This window comes from Ananas comosus, linkage group 1, assembly GCF_001540865.1.
Source record: "Ananas comosus cultivar F153 linkage group 1, ASM154086v1, whole genome shotgun sequence".
Taxonomy (NCBI): Eukaryota; Viridiplantae; Streptophyta; class Magnoliopsida; order Poales; family Bromeliaceae; genus Ananas; species Ananas comosus.
The window spans coordinates 2,754,206-2,764,535 of NC_033621.1; the positions used below are offsets into that span (position 1 = coordinate 2,754,206).

At 34.0% G+C, this 10,330-nt stretch overlaps 1 long non-coding RNA gene across 1 annotated transcript; it reads left to right on the forward strand.

The window, feature by feature from the left end:
- LOC109707951 lies at nt 1,746-7,209 on the forward strand. Its single transcript, XR_002215591.1, has 3 exons — nt 1,746-1,896; nt 6,476-6,580; nt 6,947-7,209. It is a non-coding gene; the product is annotated as an uncharacterized LOC109707951 (long non-coding RNA).

Here is a 10,330-nt window from a genome sequence, read left to right on the forward strand (position 1 = left end):
TTTATCTTAGTTAACTAAGTTCTTCACTGAACCGTAACGATCTGACTCACTAATAATAATAATTCGAATTCAAACCACCGGCTTAAAATGCGTAAATCTAGTTATTATTATTAAGGTGCGAGATCTTATATCTTCTTAATCAGAATGCTTTTCTCGTCTGATGTGGATTATTGGGGTGTTACATGAAAATAAACAACCAACTACTAAAAGGGTGGATTTATTTATACATATTATTGTAAGGGACTTAGATGGTTGGATTTTACATATAAATTAGTTTGAGGACCAAAGTGTAATTTAGACCTTTTTTTTTTTTGTATATGGACGTGCATAAAACCATGCTGTGAAGTGGTGTTTATATAGTAATTAAGAAAATGGTCGAGTTGAGCTCAATAATGCAACGTCTTAATTAAACACCGGGACGTGCGCGAGAATAATGATGTGATTGCATGTTCCTTGAATCCGAGCTCAACAAGATATTACTACAACTTATTTCAGGTTTTTTTTTTTTTTTTGTAAAAGGAAAGAAAAAAAGAGATAGATCAGTATGAATAGTAAATAAAAAATTGATGAGGGGTGTGGGTTCTTTAATTTTTCGCCTACCTGTATTGAATGGGCCACATGGAGTGATGTATTCTGTTGCAGGTGTGTTTTACAATCATATGTGAATTATGCGATGGACACGTGAATCAACTTGAATTTTGTGTGCATTGATCGCTTAAGTGGAAGGGTAAATAATGAAGTTATTATTGTTTGAGATGGTTGAGATATACTACCTACATTATCGATGAGGGACTAATTGGTGTTCCAGATCCCAAATTCAAAACCTAGCTTCTCTCTCTTTAAAAAAAAAATCATCACTAATGAGGCTTGTGTCGTACTATATATATATATGTATGTGTGATACTACCGATATTTGAATTTTTAGAAACATATAGCCAATTCACTTGCAGCGTACAGATACACTACTTGTAAGTTTCGATTGTATCTCAGCCCAATTCAACCTTCTGTCATTTCGCACATGATTCGGCTTAACTTAGCCTCCTGCCATAAAGGCAGGATGCTGAATTGGGGATTGGATCGGACTTGATTTCATCGGAGCCTGTTCCGGGGCTGAATCAAGCTCAGAAATTTTGCACCCAATCTAATCCTGAGTAAAACTTCATTATAGTTGGGGCAGTTTGGGTCGGATCGGGTCGGGTAGCGTCGGAAAATCCAAGATTTAGCTAGGTTAATCAACGAGATGGTACGAACCTATGTCCTACACTGCTACCCTAACAGCCTCCTTTTTTAATACGGCCTGTCGAGTCGGACTGGGCTAACCTGACTCACCACAATGTTGGGCTAAACGAATTGGATCGGGTGTTATTGGGCCTAGTTTTTACCAGGATTAGGAAGCTAGAGATAAGCACATATTATTATTAGACCTGGAGTGCGACGTGAAATTTTATGCAAATTTTAAAGTAAAAAAATAATTAAAATTCATACAGAAGAGATTTTTGTTATTTTAACGAACATCATAAATTTATTTTAAAAAAGAGCTATAAAAATAATATGTAACTATTTCGTGCATTCCAAAAAAAAAGAAAAAGAAAAAAAATTCTTTAAGTAAGGCCGTAACGCTTAGCACTTTATTTATTTTATTTTATTTTATTAAATTTTGAGCAAAAGCGTGTGGCCTCTTATTCAGGAAAGTGCGCTGTAAAGTTCGTGCTAACACATCACTACGCATCACAGCCACACGATCTCCATCGAACCGCTCCAATTTATCTCCGTCTCTGCTCCCCAAAAGGTCTGCAACTAATTATTACATTTTAACTTTTCCACCATTTATGCCGAATCCTTCGATTATTACTTCTCCTCGTCACTCTCCTTGCCCTAATTGCGCCCCCCCAAAAGGTATCTCCAATCCAATCCTCTTCGCTTTCTCGCAAGCAAATTGCTCAAATTGTGGTATAGATCGTTAATACGTGTGATCATTTTCTTCGTTTCTGATGTTAAAGAGCTGAGATTAGCTATGTTGGTTTCCTGAAGCCATTTTCATCCTTTTGGCTTTATTTGGTTGTTTTTAATGTTGTTTTTTTGGTAGATTTAGGGTTTATTGGGCTTTTCAGTGTCTTCATCAATGATTAACTAGTAATATATGAAGTTAAATTTTGGTCTCATTGAGTAAATTTTAGCATTGAAGCATGGGATCACTCATTTGTGATCTAATTAGTGAGAAAAATCGCATTTTGCATCTAAACTCTAGATTTCTCTGATAGTTAAGTGATAGCAGTGAACCATCATATACAGCATGGGTGTTCCCTGTGCGCCGATCCGGTGCATAATGCTAGACATGTTCCCTGGACATGCATCGACATGATCGACGCATTCTTGGCTTAGTATGCGTTAAACATAAACTTGAAAAATTGCACAAAGTGGTGGCGATCTTATGTTGGGCCCGAAAGTGCTTGTGATGTGTGAGATTTTATTTACTCAGTTACTTTACATAATTGTAAAGAGTAAAAAGCCTACTTGAGGAATGGAGCATTACTTTGGTATTAATATAGAGGAGCAAAAAGGGTTGTAGTAATTGGACAAATATCGTGGAACAAACTTATTCAAAATTTTATGAAACTTTGCAAGAGAATAGTTAAAGGAAGTTTAGACGAGGAACAGATGCGTCAGTTTGGTTTGTTACTAAGAAGGAGTGGGTACTGAAGCCATTTGTTTACTAAAGACATTTATTCAGAAGCATAAGGGACGGGCAGTTGCTCTTATCCATTTTTAAGGAAAATCTTAGGGCATTCTTGAAAAGATATGGTGGATAAAAGGAGCAAAAGAGTGTAGCGACAACTAGTGAGGTGTCAATCAAGGAGAAGCTAGTGAGTTCCATAACAATAGGATGCTTGAAGGTGCATTTTGAAAGTTCCTACTTGTTTGAATGGTTCTGAGTGGACTAAAAATAGATATTCAAGGTGTCGTTCCCTATATATATATATATATATATATATATAGAATTAGGCTACTATACTATCTATAGTACCGGAGCTCCGGTACTATAGTCTTATTTTCGATCTTAGGGTGTTCAAATTAACGATCCACACCGTTAAATATGATATAGGGTATATGAAGTTCTTAGGAATAAAATTTTAGGTTTTTTCGACATCGTTTACTTAGTAAATAAATCATGTCAAAATGGATGGTGGAAATTGAATAATCTTTAAAATTTGAGCATATGACTTTTAAATTCAAGATCGAGAATGTTAACCTTAATCTAGATAGTTTAAAGTATTTTCTATCAAAATTTGAAAAAATTTAGATTCTTCTATACCGTTAAACTCCAAACTCGCCATAGTAGCCATTGAAAATTGACAATTTTGAATGGTTTGATCATAAAGTAAACTATGTCGAAAAAATATAAAATTTTATTTCTAAAAGCTTTAAATACCTTAGATCAGTTTTAACGGTGTGGATCGTTGATTTGAATACCCTAAGATCGAAAACGAGACTATAGTACCGGAGCCCCGGTACTATAGATAGTATAGGAGACTAGCTCTATATATATATATCACCGAAGTTAATGTAGGATTAAATGCTAACTAAGAATTGTGAAAACAAATTAGAATCTAAACGTTTTAAAGTAAATTGGTATATGATTATTTGAAATGCTATTTTCGGTAAATTATTGTATCAAGGTGGAGAAGGAAGTATTGTAATTAAATAAGAAGCTTACGTGCCTGTTGGATGCACGAATATGTTGTGCAATATATCTTTTGATTTTCTCAAGAAACTTGTGGTATCTCATAGATGAGGAGCATGATGAAATATATAGAATGGCATATTATGTTATTTGGCTACCAAGTTATTTTCTTTGAATGAGATAATTGTCTCATAGGTGAAATGTACTATTTTAACAAATTATGGCTTATAAGATCTTGCAAGGAGCTAAAAATCCAACTCCTAGCCTCCAATCATAAAAGAACGAACTAGTTATCAATGGATAACTTGTTTTGACATCCAAATAGGCCCAAAAGGAGATACTTTCATTTTATCAAATCTGTAGTTCAAGAAGAAAAAGAGATTAATGAGGATATTGTGAATAAAATCAGAATAGGATGCTGAAATGGAGAAGTGCATTTAGGCATTGTATAATTGTTGCATATTGCTAAAATGAAGATTATAGGTACGATGCAAGCTTAGAGAGTTAATATTAGCAGGCTAGTTGGTGCATTATGTATTGTGTCAGAGCCACTCCCTGGGGTAGTGTCATGTTGGACCAACTGATCGTGCATATCAAGTTTACTCTCGGTCCAGCAGGGTAATAAGGACATCAAAACAGGTGGAAACAATGTGGTATGCTTGATGTTTCTGGAAGTCATCATGTAATGTATATAGAGAGAAGATTAGGACTATGGGCCATGTATGAGCCTAATGAAAATGTCATGTCGTAAACAGGGAGAGTTTGTCATAACCTAATAATCCTAAGTTTTTTATGTAGGGATGAAACTTGGTTGTACAATGACTAGCACTCTAGTATTTACGACTTCAGCTTTAACATTTTCGGCCACATGGATTAGGCTCAAAGTTGCTAATAGTAGTGAACTAATTTCCTAATTGGGTCCTTCGAGCCACTCTAGAAGGCACCATGTGGGAATATGTGGGATCACCTATTTTGCATTTTTGGTTTAGTAGATGTGCTAATGAGCCTGACAAGGATGTCACAGCCGAAACCGGAGGTGTTTGTTTACACCCTCATCTCTCTAATTGGATAATATAGCTACAATAATTTAGTATAGAAGAATTTGTTTCCTAGTATTGATAGCAGGGGCATAAGCATTTTGGGCTATGTGTGTAGGCTTAACCTGTTTATGTCTTAATCGAATTTGTACTAGTAGTGTCTAGTAGGCATGCTAGTTTAACACTTAACTTGTTGGACCTGTACGTATGGTCCAAAACATTTAAGCCCAACATACCAATATCAGTATGCTAGTTCTTATAAGTTGAAAATAATTTTCTGTATATTATCAATTATGGGACTACTGGGGTGTGAGAAGCTCCCTACTTTTAGCTTTCATTTGCCCATCAGGCTCATTTATACATACATGCTAATATGGCGGATGCACTGTTAGTTGGCTCTATATGATTAGGGCCCCTGATAGTAGCTTTGAAACAACTAATGTGCCAACTAGTATAATAGTATTACTGACTTACTGCGTCTAAACTATGCAGCTCAAAATGCTTTAGCCTAACGATACCATACCCATGCATTATCCCAACTCTATTTTATGTGGGGCTACTGGGGTACGGCAGTTTACTTTAACTAGCAAAAAATGTGGTTTTCATATAACTGAAGGCTTGTAAAATTGTAATATTTATGACAGCATTGAGCATTCTATTTCATCGTCCGGTGCAGTGCAGCCACAATATAAACACATTTTACAAGAATGTCCCCAGTAATTATAAAGTCTTCTTACATTGTTGAGTTCATGTGTTGTTGCTTATTAGTATTTCTAGTTGCTGGTGAGTCTGGTCTATTCCCCTTCGCAATATGTTGAGGTTTTGTATCACAAAAGGTTTTGTATCACAAAATGTCATTTTTTTCTCCTGTAGAGAGATGTTGTTAAGGAGATGTTTAGGCAGCGTTTGGTCAGAGGATAGGGATAGGAATAGGCCCTTATCCCCACCTTTATGCCCAAACGCTAATTTTTTACCCGAGAATAGTAGTTCTCGGTTATCCCCACCAACACCTCCATTTTCCATATAAAACTATTTAAAATTGTTCTTATCCCCAGGAACAACCCAATTTTCATCCAAACACTATTTTTCTTATCCCCATACTTGTATCTATCCCTGTAATAGCTAGTTCTTGCTTATACCTGAACCAAACGGAACCTTAAAGATTACCCTGGGCTTGGAGAAAAAATTTTCTATCTGATCTTGATAGTAAAAGGGAGGTTGTTTTAAGCATGTGTGAGATAAATGGTAAACATTTTTATTATTCTCAGATATGTACTTGGTCTCAGTGTAAAACTATGTTTTTAGTCTATTGGATATGGACATAACAAATCTGTTGTAGCTGCTGTTCTTGCGCATTGTTTCATCTACAGGAGAAAAGTCGGGCAATTTAATTAATCCCCTGTTAAAATGCTGGTTTTCACATCACCTTGTCTTATTTAACCATGCCTGCTGAGTAAGTAGATTGAGATAGTTATTCACAAGAGTCGTCATTTAGGCAATAATGGCTTTTGCTACCTCCCAACCTTTGGAGAGAGAACGCGCTTTCTTTCTTAGTCAAACAACGCGTATTCTCTTTTGCATAATATATGCAGGAAACTGTCTCTATCCTCTTTCTAAGTGCTTGTTTAATTGCTTAAACACTGCTAAATTATCTCAAGAGGACAATTGACTTAACAAAACCCAGTTGCATTAAATTATTGGTTGACTTGCATCTTTTCCTTTATGAAATTGTTTGCCCTTTTTTAAATTGGTTCAGGGTGAAGACTCTTGCTTATATTCAACAAAGAGATTGAGAATGCTTGCTCAAAAGTTTAATTTCTCTTGCAAAGTGATTTGCGTGTGATTAGTTGACTTACAGAAGGTTAGCTATAATATAATTCTTTTTGACTTTCATTCATTTCTAATTTAAGGTGGATGATAGTGATTTATTTAGTTGTTTGACATTCATTTGTTAATGCATAAATCTGGCATTAGACATGTAGTTGTCTAGTGAGGAAATTTTGAATACTGTGGTTTTATGCCAAAATTTATTCTTTAAGCATCAGATATGCCACTTTAGAACTTGTATATTCCCTTTCATTTGGTACAACAGACCCATTTGATCAGCAAATAATCCTTCAAAAATAAAAGATTAGTTGTTTATATCTCCATCAAAACCATAATTTCATTTTAAAACTCCTGTAGCTGATTATTCATTTTGTGACTATTTCTTCGATTTATTTTGCAGCTGGATGGGATATGTAGGCCACACTCCAATGTGTAGTAGGGTCCACAATATTTTCTAGTAGTTCCTTGCATTTTCTTTTTAATAACGAATAGATTCTATTTTTAAGTATAGTCTTTCTTTTTCTTTTTTTTAATTAAACATAACACATTTCTAGAGGCAGTGTTTCACTGATACCTAGAACATATGAATTGGTTTTACTACTTTTCATACTTTAGGTAAAAGTAATTAGTTTTATCATAAAGTAATTGGTTTTTTTGTACTAATATTGCTATTACGAGCACAACTCTCAAGAAATTTCTGTTGTGTCTAAGGACCGTGTTGGTGTCGCAGCCGTCCCGTTATGCCAATGATTGGCAGGAACATGGCACAGCGGCACGCTCCATGCCAGTGGTAAAGTATGGCACGGCAGCATGTCCCGTGCCAATGTTGGTTGGCACGATACTCCATGCCAGTGGCACATAATCACGCACATTGGCATAAATTGGTATAATTTTTGTGAAATAGTTTTTTTATGAAGAAAATAATTTCTTAAGAGTGTTTAAATGCCTCTAATATTCTTAAAAATAGTCCAAATAGTGACATTTTACAAAATTTAGCATGAATATAATAGCAAATATCTTAATAAATCAAGAATATAATTTTAACAAGATATGAAATTGCACTTACGAAGACAAAATTATAGTCATAATTGAAGAAAAATTTTTACTTTACTATTACTAAATATAAAATGATAAAAAAATTTGGTGGCAATCGTCGTAAAACAAATTGATCCAATAATACCCAAGGACTCTCTGTTTGCACAAAAAAATATTATTAAAATTATAAGATCTGCATGCTTTAAGTTCAAAAAATCATTATAATACTTTTTTATCTAAAAAAACTTTAAAAGAAACTTAAAAAAATAAAAAAAAAGACGTATTTTCTCAATACGGTTTGCCACATCTCCGTGCCGCATGCCAGCATGGCCTTGGCACGGTATAGCACGAGCAGCATAGGATGTCGGCATGGCCTTGGCACGGTGTGGCTAGAGCAGCACAGGGCATCATGGGCAATCCTTGATAACTGTTATATTATTGGTTGGTCATAGCATGGATAAAAAAACATCCCTTTTCTAATGTTTTACTTCATATTTTCTTTATCATAGAGTTCCTTCGTAGCAAATTCAAGAGCCTTGAAACTTGTTTAACTGTAGTACTGCACTTATTGCTTTATCAAGTACAACTTAATTTACTTAAGATTTTGTATATGTTTTAGGGTGTGTGTGTGTGTGTATATATATATATAGCTTTTATGTTTTTAAAAGTACCAAGTTATTGATGCTTGTAGATTTTTAGCCATTGGATTAAAAGATATGCGGTTAGGATGATGTGGGCCCCTTAGAGTTGAGTGGGTGGTTGGTTGAATAGTATAATCTAATGGTTGAATATATATATAGTAGGTCTTGTGTGCTATTAGGAGCACGGAGGCCTCCGTGCTCCTAAGCCGTTTACGATCATGGAGCTTCCAAATCGACAATCGGCTACGTTAGATTTGATCTAGCGTATTTGAAATATTTAGAAAATAAATTTTGTGATTTTTCGGTATCATTTACCTAACGATCAAAAGAGTTCAAAATCAACAATTTTTAATGGTTGATGTATACTATTTGCACATTGAACGGTGTATAAGTATTTAAATCAGATAAAATTTTGATAGAAATTTTTTTATACTATTTACAGCAAGATCAATATCTCTAATCGAAAATTTTAGTGCTGTATCACTAATTTTAGATTTTTATTTTCAGCCGTTGATTTTAACCTTTTCCGATCGTAGAAATGATTCAAAATATCCAAAATTTAATTTTATACGCTGCAAATACTAACAAGTCTAACGGACAGCGATCAATCGATCGGAATCTCCCCTATATCCGAAAACGTCTTAGGCACGGAGACTCCGTGGCTCCTAATAACACACAAACCTACACTAAATAATATATAACTATAATATATATATATTATATATAATCATAAGCTCTGTGCTCTCAGGAGCACGGACCCTCCGTGCCCTGAGCTTCGAGATGACTACTAATCGACGATCGGCGCTCCTTTAGACTTGATCTAGAGCTATTTGAATATTAGAAAATAATTTTCATTTTTTTTTTTTCTGAATCATATCTACAATCAAAGGATTAAAATAATAATTAACCCTGAATAAAATTTATTAAAAAGTGGTGATTTAGCACCAAAATTTACTCATTAAAATATTGATCTTCTTAATTAAAAGAATTTTAACAAAAATTTCATCTGATTTGAATACTTCTACCCGTTAAATTTGAAAACGACAGATATCAACATAAAATTATGATTTTATCCTTCAATCACTTTAGATAAATGATATCAAAAAACGCAAAAATTATTTCTTAACTTCATAAATACCTTAGATCAATGTTACCGGAGAGCGATCACTCGACTCAAATTCATCAAAACGCTAGAGACGGAACCATCCGGGCCCTGGAGAGACAGAGCCCTGCCTCAATATATATATATATATATATATATATATATATATATATATATATATATATATGTTAGGACTATTATTCTCTTATGAGTATAGAATTCTTAATACTCAGAAGTTTTTGACCATTGGATAAAAGAATGTGCGGTTAGGATGATAGTGATTTTCTAGGGTTGAGTGGGTGGTTGGTTGAATAGTATATTATAACAGATGGAAATAGTCAAAGGAATAAATTTAACAATCAAAAATTTATGAGTACAAAAATATTTATACTCATAAAATTATAGTAGCTCTCTTTATATATTTTATAGAGAGAGGGATGGAGTAGGGCTACTATACCCTTATAAGTATAGAGCCTTTCGTACTCATAAGTTGTTTTAGATGATGGAGTTTCTGAATCGAAGATTCACTTCGTTAAATATGATCTAGAGTAATTGAAGCTTCTAAACAAATAAATTTTGTAATTTTTCGAAATCATAATAAATTTCATTAAGCAGGGATAAAATGAACGATCAAAATCGAACGACGTCCTAAAAATAGATGATCGAATTCTTCAATTTAAGATCGGAGTTATTAATCTTTATGTAGATAATGAGTAGAATTTTCTATCAAAAATTCAACTGATTCTGATTTTTTTACATCGTTAAACTAGCAAGTATCATATACCAACCGTTAGAAATTATCAATTTTGAGATCTTTTGATCGCAAGATAAATAATATCAAGAAATTATAAAATTTGATTTTTAGAAGTTTTAAATACTCTAGATAACGTTTAACGGTATGGATCGTCGATTCGGAAGCTTTATCTTCGAAAACGATTTATGAGTACGAAGGCGATCTTACTCATAAGAATGTAGTAGCCGGACTCTCTCTCTCTCTCTCTCTCTC